Raw genomic sequence first — 6000 nt, forward strand, 5'->3', positions numbered from 1 at the left:
GGAGCTCCTTTAAGCAACACTCTTAATCCCCTCTCCTTGCGCACCAGGAAACAAAGAGGGAAGAAAATGTCTCTTGCCTCTTTGGCAGCTCCAGACTTTTCCCGGACTCCCTGCCGGCTAGCCGTGGTGCACTAACCCCTTCAGGCTGTGTTCACGCCGCCAGTCCTCTCCCTGCGCTCCGACCGAAGCCCGAGCCTCAGCTCCCAGCCCCGCCTGCCCCAGAAGATGAGCAGAGAAGCCTTTTGGGCTGATGAGTGCTGGTCGGCACCAATACTCTGTGCGGAAATCTCTCCGCTTTGCCCTCTTCACCCCTGTTGCTGCGCTCTCCTCCGCAGCTCCGAAACTTCCCCCCTCCGCCACCCGCAGTCTCCGCCCGTGAAGGGGCTTCTAGTGTGCGGAAACCTTTCCTCCTTCACAGCTCCGTCCCACTGGTGCAGGTCCCGTCCCTATTCTTTTGTCTCTGTTTATTCTTTTTTCTTTTGCCCTACCCAGGTACGTGGGGAGTTTCTTGCCTTTTGGGAGGTCTGAGGTCTTTTGCCAGCCTTCAGTAGGTGTTCTGTAGGAGTTGTTCCACGTGTACCTGTATCTCTGATGTATCTGTGGGGAGGAAGGTGATCTCCACGTCTTACTATTCTGCCATCTTCCCCTCCACCTGACCACCACTTCTTAATCATAGATAATATTTAAATCTGGTCAAGATGATGTCAACTGTTTTTAGAATTAATAATTATAGTTTTTGGTGGATTGCTCCTCTTTATGGATGAATAACTTCTTCATTTACTGGATATAATTGGGACATCAGTAATAGTAATTGGCTGTTAGTGACAAAATTGTGTTAGTAACTTTATTTTAAATACTCATATGCTCTTTTAGGATTTAAAATAACTCAAACGAGTGTAAATAAGTTAAACATTACTAGACTAATGTTTGTTAATACCCATAATTTAGATTTTGAGCAATTTAACACTCACAGAGACAAAACAGGAAAGAAAGCTAGAAAGGAAAAAGAAATTGAGAGATTGATGTGAGAAGCAAACTTTTTTATGGTATTTTTGTCTTAATAAAAGGATTAAGAATTCATTGAATGCATTGTAAATATGACATACATTCTCTATAGAAGCAATTTTCCTTTCTCTAAATGTGGATATATATTGTACACTTTCTTTGGTGTGGGGGGAAAAACATTAAAACACAGTTAGTGCTACTTCGATATTCCAAAACCTCTTTTTTTAAAAAACACTGAATCTATTAAAGTCCTGCCAGAGCTTGTTAAACTATGCAGTAATGATGATAAAAGGCATTTTACACACAATATCCACCACTCATAAAACTGAGAAACCTCAGGTATCCTTGTTACCTGTGAGCGTGAATATTTTAGCATTTCTGTGGGATTTCTGGATCAAGATTGATCCCAGGTGTCATCTCCATATATGCGTGTAATAGGTAAGAGAAGCTCTTCTAGACTAGACACGTGTCCTTTGAATCAGCATCAAACGGCTCTCCAAGGTGTTAAAGCACAACCTACAGTTAACCTACTTAATAGTGCATAGCTTGAAAATGTCATATTCTAATTTTTTGTCTCTGCTGGATGGCAGAGGCATCTAGCATCTAGAGACTGTTGGTCCAGTGAGAACTGCTAATCCACTTGTTTCTTTCCTTGGTCATTACATTCTTCACTAAGTTCAGCAAAATGAAAATAATATAAAAATACTTTGCTCCTCCAGGGAAAATGTTTCCTTTTATTGCTTTCAGTAATAGTTCTTTTCATTTTTGGCTCTACTTTCAACCATGAGAGAGAGCAATATATGAGCAACTTAATGGAAATGAAGATCTTAGAGTTGCTTTCCCCACAGAGTAAATACCTTTGGGTAAGGAGTGACTCTCTTTTATTCTTCCTGTGGTCTATGGTATATTTTTTTTATCTGCAAAGTATAGGAAATAATACCTTTCTCTGATGTCATGAGGATTAACTAAAAAGTATGTCTGTAAAGAGCTTAAATTTCTGAAGCAAAAAAGAAATTTTTTATTTCACTCCCAGGGTTGGAGATGAATTCAAATGGTCTTCAATTCCAGAGCTTGATAGATAAAGCTCTAATCAGAGAATTACAGGAGAATCCTGCAGTAATCTTTTATAATCTTCACTAGTGTTTCTCTCTACCCTCTCCTACTTCTTTCTGTTACCTAGCTAGTATTTCCTTCTGTATAATAGAAAAAAATCATTGTCCCTAAAAATGAATGGTGTCATTTATAAGTCAGCAACTGGAATATTTGTCAACATGCAAATATTTCACATGACAAAAATATTACATATCCTAGTAGAAATATTTTATATGAAAGCAAAATGAGACTTTGTTTTTTAATTTGTGATGGTAGGCATTGCAGAAAGGTTAACTCACTGCTAGTTAAATCTGGGCTTTATGACAGGTAGAATGTTCTAGAATTTAAAATCTATTGAGTGAGGGGTTATATATACTACTACTTTTAATAGGAATTAAAACTGTTTTATCTCATTTCCATAAAGTCTTGCTGACAATCATAAAATAACTAGATATTGTTGTTATCCCAGTTATAGATGAGGAAACTGAGACACGGTGAGTATACGAGCCAAATTAGGCAGGATTATATGCAGTAACAAATTCCAACCCTCAGCAGCTTAACGAGGGGAGTCAGATTTGAACACAGAATAATTTCAACAGAAAGTTTTAGTAGCTTGTCCAAGTTCCAATAGCTGGTAAGTAATGGAACTGGAATTCAAATCCAGACAAACTGGCTCCAGAGCCAACACTCCTAACAACATTACTATTGTTAGTATCTGATAAGATAACATTTTATGACCTTTATTTCTCATTCCAAATTATAAACTTATTAACTAACTTTTGAGTTATTTATTCCAAATATCAATTGCGTTCAAACCAAAAAAGTAATGACTTCTTAAAAAATCATAGCTTTACTCTCATCTAATACACATCCATGAGTACAGCTATTGAATATGTTCTCAATAAATAGTGTATATATAAATCTCATATATTTATCACTAATATATAAATATATATGGTATTTACAACTAATAGCAATAACTGACTGGTCCAATGTCTGTCTGGTTTACCTGACTTTTTAAAGGAGTGCATCTTAATTGCTCATTCTCTTCAGATTCTTAAATATCACACTATATCAGTTACTTTATAAGGTTACTAGTCAAGAAGGAGGACAAAGCATTCAGGACATTCTACCCATACCCTAGGGCTACAGAAATTTTTTTCCTCAGCCTATTAAAAAACAGTGTTTTAGTCACTCTAAGCATGAACCAATTTTTTGTCTAGTGTCCTAAGTAAATAGCAGAGGGATTTCAGATTTTCTATATTATAATTTACATACACTCTGCAAAAGCTACAAATGCAGAAGTTTGATTTTCCTATCCATACCTTTAGTCTAGTCAGCAAAAATAAAAAAATAAAATATACATTAGATTTCAGAAGATTTTCTTGTTATTGTCTGTTCAATAGCAAATAAAATGAGGATCATAAAGTCTTGAAGAAGATGCTGAATTTCTTGTGGGAATGGATAGAAATGCTCTCTGGTGTGCTAAATTCATTCCAAGGAGTGCTTACTGGGGAAAGAAAGACATTTTATTGTCAAAGGAGTTTCAGATATACATAAAGTTACAAAATTGTATGGACCTGATAGAAAAAGTATATGAAGTAATGAAATAAATAAATTAAGATATTGAAGGTCCTTTTATTTTGTGCTTACAGATTGGTGTCTTTCTTTTGATTTGCATTAAATTTTAACCAATTATTTTATTATACTGTGAGAAAAAAAATATTGAGACCATTGACAAAAATGTAATGTCATATATTGAGTTTAATAAACCCCTTAAGAATACAAAATAGAATTAATTTAGATAAACTCATATTTGGTTTGTATCATTTGTAAAGTTAGAATTACCTATTAGATTTATACACATTTAGAGTCATAAGATGTCTTAGGGTCCAGTTAGTGTTATATACCTCTCATTCCATATATGGGGAAACTAGACTTAGAGAAGTGATGGTCATGCCACTAAGTATCTAACTAATGGCTAGGTAGGTGTAGTTAAGTCTATTTACTGATATAATGCTACATATTTATCTTTTACCTTTCATTAAATTACAGTCCTATAAATTTTTAATTTTGGATATTATGATCTGTTTATAATTAAACATGAAGATGCCTACCATAAATGTCTTAAATTTCACAGAATAAACAACAAAAGCTTTGAAGCAATGCATAAGTGAACTTACAGAGGCATATATGAATTAGGAGCTAATTTTAATTTGACATTATAATGAATTTAGCTGTGAATTTAGAAGGCTCAATTGGTCTCTCACATTCTTAATCCATGTATTACAAAGCCATTTTTGTCATTTCAAAGAAGAAATACTTCCTTCTTGTGGGGTCTATGAGATTATGACATGAACAATTGCATAACATAGCTTTTTAATGAAAAACTATATTATAATTATAAACTTGTATATTTTTATAACAAAGCAATTTTTATCAGCAGATCTAGGGTTCTTTTTTAATATTATTCTAATATCTGCTAGTCTACATTCCTTCAGAAAAATTATAATTATTGTTGCAGTGCAATGCTCTACAGTAGGAGGCTTTCTAATTTTATCAGTCAACAATGAATATGTAACAACAGTTAAAATAGATATGGAATATTAATATTATATTGAACTTTACCTGCTCACAGATTTCTATTCTTCTTTATTTGAGTCTGTTATAAACTATTCTCAGTTTGGGCTGGCATAGAATCATGTAGGTTGGCATAGAATCCTGAATAGGAAGAAGATGGATTTTAGCTCTGATTCTCTCTAACCATGTCTATGACCTTGATCAGATCATTTATCTTTCTTATGTGCTGAATTTTTATATTTTATTTAAAATTGTGTTGGATTGAGTAAGCTCTAACTTTTTTTACTTGTATTAAAAATTCTGAATCTGAGTCTATACAACACATTTTATGATTTAAATAGACAACAGTGAAAAATAGAATAACTTTGTTTTATGAATCTGCCATTTTTCCTTATATTACACTAGCTAAAGGACAACTGATTCTTAAATTCTCATAGCCTTTGAAATTAGTTGGCCAAACTAATCTCATCACATTGTACTAAAACCCTAATCCTTTGTTGGAAACTCATGTTGGGCAGTAAGAAGCAACAGGCAGAACATATTGGTTCTTGGCTTAATCAAAGGGAAAAAAAGAAATAGACTAAATTTTATTAGTAATCAGAGAAGTTAAAATCAAGACTATTTAGCTATTGAGGTGTGTTTATACTTGATAAATTGGTGAAAATTAAGAAGTCTAACAAAATCAAGTGTGTGTGAACATGTGAAACAGTAGGAATTCTCATATACTGCTGGTCTGCAGGCAGTAGATCAATTGATCCCACTGCTTTGGAAAATAACTTAGCACTGTTTGAAAATACTTACATATGTAAAACAGCCATATTTTTTAGAAAAAATGGAATTATGAACATACAGTTCAGACTAGCAGTTATATCTGAGAGGAAGACAGGGGGTGGCATAAGGAAGGAATAATGAGAGATTCAAGAGTAGTGGTTTTGTCTAGTTCTTGAGTGTGAGTTAATTTATTGTTTTTATTCAGAATTTATTTGTATGTGACATATTCTTTTTGGTATCAAACATTATATATTGTAGGCATTAACAAGTAATTAGAGCAAATATATACTTTTATAGAGTGACTCTCAACCTTTTGCCATTTTTCTCCTGGAAACCATTTATAAGAAATTTTATATGAGAGTTAATTATTTTCTTCACAAAGGAAAAAAATATTATAATTGGGGAATAAATTAATATTCAATTACTTGGTATTAAAGATATTTGAGATCTAGTTGTATACAAAGGTGAATAATATTCAGCTTCTTTTCTGAAAGCAGAGAGACATCAAAATGATTATAATACCATGTCATGTGAGAGACACTTGCAAAGTGT

Source organism: Delphinus delphis, chromosome 18 (genome assembly GCF_949987515.2).
Source record: "Delphinus delphis chromosome 18, mDelDel1.2, whole genome shotgun sequence".
Taxonomy (NCBI): domain Eukaryota; kingdom Metazoa; phylum Chordata; class Mammalia; order Artiodactyla; family Delphinidae; genus Delphinus; species Delphinus delphis.